General features: G+C 43.6%; 1 long non-coding RNA gene across 1 annotated transcript in view; it reads right to left on the bottom strand.

Annotated features, from left to right (window-relative positions):
- Positions 1-14,479, bottom strand: part of LOC120316517 — a 37,484-nt gene that overhangs the window by 22,925 nt on the left and 80 nt on the right. Inside the window, exon 1 of the long non-coding RNA XR_005558991.1 lies at positions 13,179-14,479. This exon is cut by the window's right edge and continues 80 nt beyond it. This is a non-coding gene — a long non-coding RNA (uncharacterized LOC120316517). The remainder of the gene's footprint in view (positions 1-13,178) is intronic.

Below are 14,479 nucleotides of genomic sequence, written 5' to 3'. Positions count from 1 at the left end.
GCAGACCTGACCCCCCCTATGGAGCAGCAAGGAGATTACATGGGCCTGTTTAGTTCAAACCCCAAGTCAGCTTTCCCTAACCAGACACCCTCAAGGTGTCTTGGGTTATATCGTCCCCAGGATTATTGCCTCCTCTTTGTTGTCTAGTAATAGTTGCATGAGAGGCAAAACTTCCACAAACTGTTGGATTTCCCTTTATTATAACTGCGGCTTGGAAAGAGTACATTTCTGCTTGTAAAAACTTAATATGCTAAATTCCTTTAAGGGCATCAGGAAATGCCTAGGGTGCTACCAGACTTGGGAGATGAGAAGTCTGGGGGGGGGGGGAGAAACACAGCAGCACAGATTCAGATTCCACTGGAAAACTGCTATTCTTTTACGCAAGAGAGACGGGGGGGGGGCTGATAGGTGCTTTTAACAGCAGCCTGAAAGGCAAATGTTCACATTCACAGTTTTCTCCAGCCTGGAAGTTCAGCTCCAGAGATCCAACACAGGAAAAAAAAAAAAAAAACCAAAAACCTTTCACTTCTGGAGAAAGTTCCGAGTTCCACCAGGGCAGTGGTTCTCAACCTGTGGGTCGGGACCCCATTTGGGGTCGAATGACCATTTCACGGGGGTCGCCAAACCACGCTGTCCGCCATTTTTTTCCCTTTTCCCTAGCTGTCCTCCTCCCTCTTATTGGTGGCCACACCCACTTGGGGGTCACCACAACATGGGGAATTGTATTATGGGGTCACGGCAGTAGAAAGGTTGAGAACCACTGCACCAGGGGCTTGGAGAAGTGGCAATGGAGCCCACCCTTCTTTCCATCTTCTGGAGCTGAAGTAGATTTGTCCACTTCTCTTGAATCCAAAAATTCAGAAATGAGCGGCAGTTTCCAACCCCAGTTTATTAACAGTATTTTTCTGATGATAGAGGAGCTAACACACACAAAAACCGGTATGTGCTTGCAGGATCTGAATTGTTGGTTAGTTTCCGTGACAGTAAGCCTGGCAGGAGAGACAGGAAAAGATGCTATTTGCTGAACTGTCACTTCAGCTATGGGGGTGGGGGGGAAGCAAAATGCAATGCAGGAGAGCCTCATGCAGCCATTCTGACCCTCTTTTTATTTTTATTTATTGTATTGGTTTATTTAACCATCTTTCCCAAAACAAGGCTTACTGTCACGGAAACTAGCTTGCACTTAAAGCGGTATATAAGTCTCATAAATAAATAAATAAATAAACAATTCAGATCCTGCAAGCGCATACCGGTTTTTGTGTGTGTTAACTCCTCTGTCATCAGAAAAATACTGTTAGTAAACTGGGGTTGGAAACTGCTGCTCATTTCTGAATTTTTGGATTCAAGAGAAGTGGACAAGTCTATATTATCTCAGCTTAGGAACTTAGGCCTTGGGAGAGAAGCCTTCCAGGGTTGGTATAATAAAAGTACAGTTGGGCTGTGATAAAGTGAAGGGCTCCCCAAATGAACAGGAAAAAAAGGAGGGCCAATGAAAAAAAAGAATTTCATGTTACAATTGTCTTTACACTTCCGTAAGATGCAGGACTGATGGACTTGGATGGTAAACAGGCACTTGGATGGTGAGCCAGGCCTCTCTGTATAGCTATGCTTTAGTCTAGTGGTGCTCTAGATCAGGGGTGTCAAACTCAATTTCACTGAGGGCCGCATCAACATTGTGGTTGCCCTTGGGGGGGCTAGGTGGGTGTGGCCAGAGTGGGTGCAGCCTACTGGGTGGGCATGGATGGAATGGGTGTGGCCTACTGGGTGGGCGTGGCCAGTTCTACATCATTCGCGTCAAGAGTGCCTGTGGGGGCCTGGGCAGGAGTGGGACAGATCTGAGGGTCTCTGGCAGAAGAGGGTGGGACCGGGGCAAGTGCCAAGGCATGGTCCACTGGGGAAAGTGCCAAGATGGCCACCACAAAATTGTACATTGGCTCCCGGCCGGCCTGGGCCAGGGCCAAGACAGTGGGGGCCGTTCCCTCACTGTTTCCAGGATGGCTTCGTGGGCCACATGAAACCACTTCAGGGGCCGCATCTGGCCCCTGGGCCTTGTGTTTGACATGTCTGCTCTAGATTCTTGCAGACCAGATCTGGCGATTCCACCAAGTTTTACTGATGACAAATGTATTTTTTCTAAGTAGATGGGCATATGACCATGAAATAATAATCCAATCTTTTAAAATAACCTGATCCTAGGAGTAAACACACCCGAAATGAATGACACTTAAATTCCAAATAGACGTTTATATAAATTGCTATCTATTTTCTCATAAAAATAAAAGCATAGGGGTGGAAATGGCTGCCTTTCTTCCACCCCTCCCCCCAGAGGTTCAGGTTTTTTTAATACAAAAATATAGGTCTTGATATTGGTTTCTAAGGATATTTCTCTGTGAGAAAAAAAATCCAGAAAGAATTCGGGATGCATCTTGTTACTATTTGTTTCACTTATGTTTGTGAATAAGTGATCCATACATTACACTGAGGTCTGAATCGGGGTTAACGATCTACGTGGCGTGAGCCATAAAACCCATAAAGCCAAACAGGACCCATTTTTGTCTTTGCAGGAATTTGCCTATATTATGGACTGCACTGGCCATTTTGAAGTGTCAGGATGCGTGCTTCAAAAGGTTAATAATATAACACAGAAGATTTACCTCCTTGCCTCCCATACATGACATTCAGGCTTTCTTTTGCCTTCAAGAGATAAAATGTTCCTTGTTTTCATTTTCACAACAACTTGGTTAAATACATTTGGCTGATGGAACAATGACTGTTCGTCTAGTAAAGAATGGGAGATAGCAAACATTTGCTGTCCCAGCACAGATAAAACACCTCCCTGTAGGTGGAATTTTCTTAAATTAAGGTGGCAACTGAACTAATATGCACTTTGGGTGTCTTTCAATAGTTTGTGTGTGCATGAATGCAAATATGTATATTAGAAATGTTCTATATAGACTTATGTTTCCTCTGCCAGTATGTTATACATTATAAAAGGTGACTTTATAATAGAGATGTTGGGTTTGTAGTTCAGTTTTCCATTATCGGCAAAGCCTTTTGCTTCTGGGAAATCATGGAAGATAATTATATATAGAAAACAAAATATTTTTATGCTTTTGTTGAAACTGCCATGGCTTTAATCTTTCCCTGCCAATTTCATTACATATTATAGATTTGTTTTTATCCATTCAGCACAAGGGGAAAATGGATATGCATGCACACAGTCATAGAAGCAAAATCAAATACTAATTTGCACTTTTTCTCCGAGGTCTCAAAATCATAGATATTACACTGTTAGTTTGGACTGGACACACTCAGTTTCCAATCCCTGCTTGGCCAGGAAGCTATAGAGTCCATCACTACATCTCATTCTAAACTGCCTCACAAAGTTGTTGTAAAGAAGTGAGAAAACTATGTTTGATGCCTTGAACAATTACAGAAAAAGTAGGACATTAATCTCTCTACATAAGACATGAATAGATATTCAAGTACCGCAGCTTTTCCCTCATTTGGCAATGAGAGCATGGTGATGATTACCAGTTGCTTGATTTCTGTCTGTCTTCCAGCTGAAAGTATTGAGCACTAAGTTGTGGGGGGGGGGAAACAAGTCTACTACTCATAAATATCACCATGGATTTTTTTTTCTTTCAGCCTATAATCATCTGTAGTATAAGAGATTCTCAGATGGAAAGCGAAGAAAACGCAGGAATTGCAAAGCTTATTTTGTAATAAACCCACTGAATCCAACCGGGCTGCTGGATTTGTAAGGTGTTTAAGTCTGCAGATGTTCTACCTCAGGATTAGCAATCACATATATCTCATCAAATACAGATTAGTAATGTAGAAATATCTACATATCCGGCTAAGATACTCCTCAGCTATATGTCAGTTCAGATGGTATATAGATGAACACGTTGCTTTCTAAACAGGCTACCACATTTGAGCTGTCAAAATCTGGACAACCACCAGATGGCCACAGGAAAAAAAAATGGCCAAATGTGGTAGAATGGAATGGAATGGAATAGAATAGAATAGAATAGAATAGAATAGAATAGAATAGAATAGAATAGAATAGAATAGAAGCTGGAAGGGACCTTGGAGGTCTTCTAGTTCAGCCCCCTGCTCAAGCAGGAGCACCCACACCCTCTCAGACAAGTGATGTCTAGCCTCTTCTTAAAAATCTCCAGTGATGGAGTGCCCACAATTTCTGGAGGCAAGCTGTTCCACTGACTAATTGTCCTCACTGTCAAGAAGTTTCTCCTTAATTCCAGGTTGCTTCTGTCTTTGTTCAGTTTCCAACCATTGTTTCTTGTCCTGCCCTCTGGTGCTTTGGTGAATAACACGACCCCTTCATCTTTGTGGCAGCCCCTCAGGTACAGGAATACTGCTATCATGTCTCCCCTATTTCTTCTTTCCTTTAGACTAGCCAGTCCTGCAGCTGTTCTTTCCTTTAGACTAGCCAGTCCTGCAGCTGTAGGTTTTAGTCTCCAGACCTTTGATCATCTTAGTTCAAAAGTAGCTGTGCTGTATAGAGAACTAGTATGCAGTTAATAGTGTTGGATTTTAACTACTGTGTTAAAGTAGTAGTTTAACTACTTTAACTACTTCAAATGTTATTTACTGGGTTAACTATGCTGTCAGAGATCTTTTGTCAAAAATCCAGTAAAGCTTTTGGCAAAATTCCATTAATAAATTCTTGTAGAGGTACAATGCTTTGGGGGTATTGGGTCAATCATCTCCATCTTCTCTCATCCTAACTTACACCATGGTAACAGTCAACTTTAGCAAATACCATAGGGTTACTTTTTCTTTTAAGAGTAGTGATATTGAGTCAGTTGCAACGAGCGCCAGGATGAATCTTGTGAAACCTCGACGATAACCAAAGGTCGTTACTATCAGCTTTGCTTCCTTCCTATGTTCGGATTCCGGCAGGTTCCTTAGGAACTTTAGTCCAGAACCGACTAACCCCAACGGACAGATGCTTTAGAGTTGTTTGCCGCAGCCCTCGGCTCTTTGAGCAACTTTTTCACTTGATTTACGAGTTGAGCAAATTTATTTATCACCCTTCGTTTCCACGCCAACGGGGGTGGGAGGGAGAGAGAGAGAGAAAGAGAGAGAGAGAGGTTTGCGGGTTGGGAAAAGATCGATGTTCAAATAACTGGGCGGCTCCGTTTGTTAAAGTCACTATGCAATTATGCAAAAGACTTTGGTAATGCGGTGACCGCACAAATCACGGTGCCCGCCTTTGAGAATGGACCTGCGCCTCTGCCTTGCTTCAGGGCCCCATCTCGGCGCGCTTGATCGCGGCCATTTGTTGGCTCCGCCGAGCCCTCTGCTGAAGGCTGCGCTCTTCATCTCCTCTGCCTTTGAAGAGCGTGAGCTCTTTCACACCCGGACACTTGGCCCTTCTCTTCTTCCTCCCTCCAGCCACCCCCCCCCGCTCCCCAGACCCCGCTTTCCGGGGGGGGGGGGCTTGAATTAGCAGCCGGCTCCGGCGGGGACTTTTTTTTTTTGAGGGGGGGAGCGCACTTCGATTCTGGCTCGACCGACGAGGGCACTGGGCTGCTGAAACCGGCGCCTTCATTCTGAATATCTACATCTGGTACATATCGAAATGTATCTAGATGTGTGTGTGTAGCCAAGACCCAAACGCGGAAGTGGGGGTGTGGTATTGGTGGTGGTGGGTGTAAGGTGAGGAATATGTGTGTGTGCGTGTGTGTGTAGATACCGTGCTGGTACCTGCACGGCAAAATCCTGCGCGCCCTCACATTTTTTTTTTCACACGCCTCTAATCCCATTAGCACACCTGAAATAATAGCCTCGGTGGGTGACAAACACCGCCTCCTTTTCTTGGTTTTTGCCGCTTAGTGGAATAAAAGTGAGGATTTCTCAAAAGCGGCTGCCTGGGTGTTTTGTTTTTCCTTACATAAGGGGAGGAATTCAGACCGAGGATCAAAGGTTGGGGTACCCACCACATTTTCCTGAAAGTTAGTCCCACTGAACTCACTGCAGCGTCCAAGCAGGGTGTCCTCTATTGATATGTAATGAAGAGGAGGAAACGAGGTTGGGGATCTCACCCTCCCCCCCCCCATCCCCTGGTTCTTCTCTCCTAACTTAGCAGAAAGCCAGCCTCACTTTCCTATGCTTGTTTATTCCAAGTTACTCCTGCTGTGTTTCACTAGAGCTTACTCCTGGGAAACGATGCGTAGGGTTGCTTCCTGCATCTTTCTTCCCATTAGTGAAATATTACTTGGAAACAGAGATACTGCCTTGGAATTTAACCCCCAGGCTGCATATCTGAGATGAAGCACCTTCTATCTGAGCTGGCTGATTTTATCTGAAAGATATTTCCTGGTGCAGAAGGCCCACTGACTTCAGTGAGACTCGTTAAATTGGCCTTAATTAATATACTGCCCGAGGTGATCCCATCATACTTAACTCTGATAATGGCTAGTTCCCAGCTTGATCCACAGACTAGTTAAGGGACTGTTCTCCTAAATATTAATTTAGGAATAAACCTGTCAAAGTTTACTGAGCAGTTGGGTGGTATGGGGGTCATGCTTTTATAGTATTCTCCAGGACGCTGTGTTATTTGGGCTGAGTTAGACAAAAGTGCAACCCAAAAGGTGCAAATGTTCATTTAAAAAAAAAAAAAAACACAGTTTAAAATAAACATTCTGCCTTGTTAGCTTCTTTTCTTTTCTCTCCAAAAAGAGTTTATCTTATATCCATCGAGGGACCCTCAAAACCCCATTTGATGTGCAGGAAGTGGCTTTCAAGTGGCTCTGCTTATCTGGGGGCAAACTTTGCTGCAGTTAAGAAACCATTTTAAGGGATCTCTAAACATATAATCTGAAGGTTTAGTGTTAGAAAATAATTTCTGCTAGATTAAATGGAATGGATTTATGAGAAGGCCTGCTTATTATGATTCCCCCCCCCCCCAACCTCCTGGGGCCTTTTCCCTGAGTGAGTTTCACGGAATGTTGTGGTTTGAGCTTCTGTAAATCAGCAGTTCTCTGTCTACACACACCCCATTCTTATGGTGTTCTTCTCCCTCTTTGCACTTTGCTAAAGAGAAACAGTTGAGGAAACTTTTCTACCTCTGAGGAAGCAAAGAGACAAGGGGGGGGGGAATGGTTACAAGCTTTTTTAGCAATGGCAGAGAAACCGATCTGGTTCAGGCTTTGAGGACCAACAAACGTGTAGAAAAAAAAGTGTTAAGGTGACCTCAGGATTGCTGGGAACCAAGTTAAAATCAATGGCTGTAACTCTGCCTGTGATGGAACTATTTTCATTGAAACTCCCAATTCCAGCCTTTCCTTTTATAGCTATTTCCAAAGCCATTGCACCTTCCCCAGTCAATATCTCCAATGTCTCATCCCAGAAAGTCATCTTATGGCTCTTCTTTTGAGTTTCTCAAGCTAGCTGAGACCATCTTTTCCACAAATCAGGAAATAAATCGGGTAAGATAAGAGGAGTAGAAGGAATATTAGAAATGAGTTGATTCTGAATTGATTCTGGGGGGGGGGGGGGACTGGTAGAAATTCTTCCCCATATTCAGTGTTGTAGCCTAAGCAAGAGGCTTATAGGCGATGATTTTGAGATGGTCTGTCAGAGACCACCGTAGTGGTAATTGCTAGCTTGGATAAGTAAACAATGTAATCAGTCATTATTGTCTTTCTTGACCCTGCCCTTCTACAGTGGACAATTTCATTGGAAGAACAGTGACTTTCATACACCAGGGCAAGGTGGAGCAAAGCAAATTTGCTGTGGCTATTCACCTCACTCCCACATCCCAAGGAACTTTCCGCTCCAGCCACAACCCTTACAAGGCATACCAGGAGCTTCTGCTCCAGGCTCAAACATGTATGTGTGCTGGGAGGAGGGGTGGGTAAGTGGGTGCAGGAGTGGTAAGCCACTCAGACGTACTTCGGCCCCCTCCCATCAAAAAAAAAAAAACAAGTGAAGAGAAAACTGGCATTTGCAGAGAGAAAGTGGGGGAGGGTGGGTTGCAATGTCTGTGAGACTTACCCTGTTAGTAGATGTTTAGGACTGAAAAATGAGAAGGAAAGAACACATCGATCTTAACCCCTTACTTTTACACGGTGCCTTAAGTCTCCTTCGTGTGCTTGATGCCTTGGGTTCAGTGTCACTATAGAATAACTTCCGAACAGATTTTGGCACCAATGAAATTTTAGCCTCCCCCCATCCCTATCAGTTCATAAAATAAATAATGTATTAGACAATATGTGACTGACTGAACAAAAAAAGCCTTCCAGGGAATATATTGGATTGGATATAGTCAAATCAAAATTAGTAATATTTCAGAGGGTTTTTTTTTTCCTATTAAACCCAACAAACCCTACTTTTGAGTTTAGGAGCAGGACAGATTCTGAGGAGTTAGAAAATTAAAGTTCCTTGTTGATGGATAAAACACACACACACACACACATACACACAAGTCCATGGATTATCCTCAAAACTTCTTTGTATATCCAATACCTACAACCTTTAAAAAGAATCTGCATTGGTTGTTCTGCAATGGTAGTTAGACATTATAGCTGATTAAATATTTTCATTTTAAAAAAGGCACTTGAGAGGGATTAAATCCAAAGAGATATTAGTGATTCTGAGGTTTCTCTCTCTGTCTCTGTCTCTCTCTCTATCTTTATATATATCTGTGTGTGTGTGTGTGTGTCTATGCATATGTATATGTACAAATGACTAAGAATTTATAGAATTGGAATTTCATTGAATTTTTAAAAATACAATAACCCAAGTTCAAATATACTAAGATATTCTGAATTGCTCACACAGTTATTACAACTTCAAAATCTCCTTATCTGGGAGTGACCTCTAATAGAATGGAAGGAAGGTTCATCTACCAGGATGAAGTATAAATTCTTGGCTTTGGGTTTTGTTTTTTAAAGGATAGTTTACTTTCACTTTAAAGCTATTTTGTAATGTGGCACAAGAATAAATTTAAGTAGCTTTCCCCCTTTTTAATTAAAGAAACTGTAGGGAAACAGTTTTTTAATACAGCATATTAACCAACATAAATTATTTGGTGGAAGGGCACATTTGAAAACCATATTAAGTTTCTGCTTCGCTGTAGGGGAAATTTTTCACCTTGTCCTGGGCGGGTGAAATTATTTGGACAGAAGAGGGGCCTCATGGAGAGTATCGTTTTTAATCTCACCCTCTTCCTTTCTCCCCAAAGTCACCTTTGAATGTTTCATAATTTCCCAGAATATATTTCAAGTAATAAGCCTTTTTTTCCCTGTTTAAACTAGAGGTAATTGGCTAATGTTGTATTAAATTACCCAGATAACTTCAGCTTTAGTATATCTTGTGTGTTTCTGTCTTATTTTGATATAAAGAGTCTATTGACTCCATCACATTTTCACCACTGATTTCCCAGTAAGAACAGCCCTTCCTATCCTTCAAAGGCCACTAAAAATATACAGGATCCCCCCTGGCACCTTCTCCCAAGACATATGAAGATATAATGACATTGAACAATAATATGTCTCTTGCTGGTGCCCACATTAAAAAACAAAAACAAAATACACACTGAGTTCAGCAAGATTTCATCCTGAAGATGTGGGTCATTCATGAACATTAAAGGCTCTCCAACCTTCATCTAGTAGGTGAATTCCCACAAATTTCCAAAGGCCTTCTTTTTATGATAATTAGTTTAATCAACCTCAGTTTCTGTCTAGGTTTAATTCTTCTTTTATTTATCTATTCCCCTTTATATTCCTTAGGCCACAATTCTCTCCGTGTGTGTGTGTGTGTGTGTGTGTGTGTGTGTGTGTGTGTGTGTAGATCTTGCTGAATTTAGAGAAGATATTGCATCAGAATGTGTGCTGAGACTTTCCTTACAAAGTTTGCCCATAAACTCCAAAAGTAATAATCTTAATTGTTTCCATGTTATAATTCCCAGCACACCACTATATTCTTTGGCTTCAGTAAGTCTATCTCAAGTGGTTTTTTTAAAAAAGAAAGAGACACATTATAAATGAAGCTTGGGCGTCTGGTTACTGAGAATACCCTTTAAACAATATCTTTCATTGAATATTCAAATGTTTCGCTCAGCCACCTTCCAAACTGTCCTTTCTACCCCCCTACCCAAAAAGTTTTGTCAACGGCGCTTGTATTTTTACCATCGTCCAGTAGACGGCGTAAATGCTCAAGCCTTCAAATAAACACGCGAGCCACCAGGTTTGGTTTTAAACAATGAAGGCAGCAGCATTTTAATTCCAAAAAAGTACTGTTTTTTATTCATACCATTGTTATTAGAAGAGTCCATTAATATTATTTATGACACTATTTGGAACTATCAATATTGTACATAAAGTAGAGGGGATGCTCCAACCAGCACCTATTATAAACTAGATGAATATTCAGTCATATTCAGCCCTCCGATTAAAGTTAAAGCAAACTCTTCCCCAAGACCTCCGAAAAGGAGAACTTCATAAGATGAATTGGTTTGTAACTGTGTAATATTATCGCCCTATTATGCGCAAATGGGATTTTCTGTTGCAAAAAAAAAAAAAAGTAAATGCTGTCCCTGAAATTTAAATATACCAAGGTGGTGGTCAACATTCAGATAATCCCCCCCCCCAAAATCATAACGGCTTTCTACAATTCTGTTTGAACTGCGTAGGTGCGGGGTGGGGAGGGTGGGGAGAGAGACTAATAGGGCTTTTTCTATATGTATAAATCAGGAAACTTAATATCTGTGCTTCCTCTCCACTTTCTCTGAAGTGCAACTTTCAATCACATTTCACACTTTTCAAAAGCTAAAGGAAAACAACAATCACAAACAACTTGCAATCTCTCCAATTTGACTTCACACTCTCTAGTGGTTGCCTAGTCTCCTCACCCCACCCCAAGTGACAAACGTCCAGGCCAGTAATAATAGTAACTCATTCCTCGGGGGGGGGGGTTTGGGGGGGAGGGGGGTGGAAGGGGGAAGAGAAGGAGGTTGTTGTTTAAGGGTAAATGATACCGGTAGCTTTCAAAAAGTTTTTAGGTGAGGGTAATTTTTTTTTTTTTTAGAAATGTTTTATGAAGTTCTCCATTAATTATTAAAAGGCGGTCTGTAACTTCTGAAAAATGGCAGACCTGGTAATTAAACCGAACAGCTTTGTTGCTTTCTTTCTCTTTGGTCATCTTCCTCCCTCCCCCCCCCCCGCAGTCCGTCTGTACCCCCCCCCCCATACACACACACACACTGCTTGCCTTCTCCATCATTCAGGCTCTTTCCCACCTTCCCCGCTGCATTCGCTCCCTTGAGGCGGGTGGAGCAGATTCAGACATTTTAAAGTCTTGGAAAGAAAACGTTCTTTCGCAAAGTGTTGCAAAAAAAAAAAAGTATCTTTTCGGATCCCCGCTTCTTCACTCGGAGTGTTTACTAAATACAGTGTGGCTTGAGCATTTCGCCTCCCTCACTGGCCCGAATGGCCTGCCTGACCTCTGATTGACTCCTGAACCGGACCAGGGCTCTTTGTTTTCCCAAGTCGGAATCCAGTAAACAAACCATATCTAACTCTCCGAGTCCCGTCTTGGCTTCGCAAACGGCCACTCGCTTCATCTTCACTGAATCTCCCCCCACCCCACCCCCGCCGAACCCCCTTTCTTTTTCACCTCAAGTTTTGCCCTCTAATGGATCCTTAAATAGTTTTTTCTCTTTCGCGCTGCCATTCATTCAAAAGAGTTTTCTGGCTTTGCTTTTTTTTTTCCCTCTCCCCCCCCCCCGCCTTTGCTACTATCACTCCAAGTCTTATCTCAGCATTCCTTCATTATCTTTATGCCCTGTTTAAAATCTGCTTTCTTCTGTTTGCTTTTCCACGTTTCGTGCCCTAAAATCTAAACACCGAAGGGTCGGAGAAACGGAGCGGAGAGCCCGCGAGGGGCAAAAAAAAAAAAAAGCCACTGGGCTACGGGGTGGGGTGGAGGGGGGGGTCGTGCGGTCCCAGCGGGCCACCCCATCCTTAGAGAAGCACGTTTTGGGTCCCATTCGAGGTCATGGATGGTCGTATGAAAACGACAGCTTTTAGGGAAGTCACGGGGCGCCCACCGTCGGGCTCTATCCTGAGTTTTCGGAAATGAGGGCGAGTCCCCCAGAGTAAATCGCCTCAGGCTGTTGCCTCCGACAGAAGCAGCCCTAATCCGAGGCAGACACTCACTGGGAGCAAACCCAGTTGCCCTCCTTTTGAAAACCTCTTCTCTGCCGCCACCACCACTCCCCCCCCCCTCAGCATCTCGGGATTGAAGTCTCCGCGGGACAACGGGCCTTCTCTTTCCCCGAGGGAGGCCCGCGGAGTGTCGGCAGACTCCGAAGAAGCCCCCCTGTGTGCCAGCGCCTGGAAAGGAGGCTTCGGCCGGGATCAACTTGCTCGCCTCGAAATGGCCGCGAATCTTTTCAGCCCTTTCCCACGTGCCAGGAAGGGAGAAGAGACAGGGGGGGGTGATGTGACCCGTGTTTCACTCGGGGGGGGGGGGGAAATGTCCTCCGAAAGAGGCATTCCGTGAATCCGGGCCTCAGGTTTAGGTTTGGGGTTGGATGGGGTCACCCGGCAGGGTGAGCGGGAGGCCGAGGGGGTCCTAGCTGCGTTTCCTAAAAAGGCCATCTAGTCGAAAAGCTTGGGTCGCGGGGGGGGGGGTAAAGTAAAAAGGTCCCAGAATTGTCTCCGGGAGGTTATGGAGCTAGCACGGAGCTGCCCGTTTCTTTCCCGCCCTTTTAATAGATGATTAATTGCTTGCCCGGCTTAGTCTTTTTATGGCCGGTATATTGCAACTCGAGACGGCTACGGCGCAATGGCTCACAGCAAGCCTCGGCAGTGGGGACTGTTTGCTAATTGTAAAAAAAAAAAAAAAAAGGAAAAAAAACACCACCCTTATCCAGAAGGAGCTTTGTGCAAACAATTTGTCGTCCTACTGTAATTACACTATAAAAGTGCTTTCACCTCAATTGGGTCGCTTTCCTCTGTTAGAGGCCTGTGGGAGCTTTGATAGGGTAGGGGAGCAATAGCACTTCACCTCTGTCTTGGGCAGAAGGAGGAGGACAGGCTTTGGGATTAGTCAAACTCCATAACAGGGCAACCAGTACGAAAGCAAGCAGGGGAAGCGATAGCTGTGATCCAATTATTCGGGATTAGAGGGATTCATACTACCTGGGGAGTCTTAGCGATGATGATGATGATGATGATGATGATGATGATGATGATGATGAGATGATGATGATGATGATTTCACCGCAGCCAGTTCAGAAAACTGTTGTATTTCCCCGTGACATGAGCCGGAGAGATATGCGCTGGGCCGGTTTTTTTTGTTTTTTTTTTTTTCGGAAGGAAGTTTAAAACTCCTTGCCGCGGACTTAAAAGAAGGGTAATAATATGTGCTAGTAAAAGCAGCAGCGGATCGCTTTCTCTTCTGCCACAGCTATAGGGGGAATCCTTCACCCCCAAGTCAACCCGTACCCTGGAATTCCTCCTGAGTTACTTTCAGGCTCATGTCTACGTCGGTCTGACTCCCAAAAATAGATAAGTGATTGCTGGATTTTGCGTTATACCCTCCATCTCTTGGAGTGATCTTGTCAATGCCAGGTCCTGGTTTTCTTTCCCCGGAAACGTCTAACTTGGCGAAGGTCGTCATTTGCCCTCAGGTTGCCTCACCAAGAGTACTTTATGTTCTAGAAAGAAAGTAGTAAGCAATTTTCCTAACTACCAAACCTAATTATGAGCAAAGAACACAGATTTATTAGGTATCTTCATCATCCACTAATACAAGTGAAATAATTTGTTGCTGGTTTACATCACACCCTTTCACTTCGGGGGGGGGGAAGGGAGGACAACCATGATCTCCTCCCTCACCCTTAAAACACACATTTTATGGCAAAAAATCATAAATCGCAGCAAACAGGAGAGATAAGCTTAAACTCTTTAGAGAGTGCTGTTGCTGCAACCGCCGCGGCCACCACGAATTCTTTCTGTAGAGATTACACTTTCAGTCTAAAATAGGCTTGGCCCAAACCGCTTTATTTCTGTTTGACTCTGTTCACGGAGCATAGGAAAAAGTGACCCATAATTCTACTACAGATCCCAGGATACAGATTTTCTTAATTCTTACTCGAACAAAGTATTGGAACAATAATAGCAAACAAAACAAAAATCAGGCCAGACTGGCTTCATGACATCTGCACTGGCTAGCAGTCTCTCAGCCCCTTCGACGTTGGAGACGCCTTGCCAGATTGCTGGTTTTAATACCCTGCGCTCAAGAGAGCCTCGGGTAGACCGAAACTGCTTTATTGGAACTGCTCGGTGCCATAGGAAATCTCTTTATAAAAAGTAAGAGAAAGGCCAGAAGTGAAAAAGGAGTGTACGTGATTTTCTCTCTCGGTGAAGAGATGAAGTCAGACTTCGCGCGTTCAGCCTTTTAAAGAGTTAAATCAGAGAGAAACTTTTATACAATTCTC

The sequence above is a fragment of the Crotalus tigris genome, unplaced genomic scaffold, assembly GCF_016545835.1.
Source record: "Crotalus tigris isolate CLP2741 ecotype Arizona unplaced genomic scaffold, ASM1654583v1 scf7180000019386.494713, whole genome shotgun sequence".
Classification (NCBI taxonomy): Eukaryota; Metazoa; Chordata; class Lepidosauria; order Squamata; family Viperidae; genus Crotalus; species Crotalus tigris.
The sequence above is the reverse complement of the archived record's forward strand: the minus strand, read 5'-3'. Positions and strand labels throughout refer to the sequence as shown.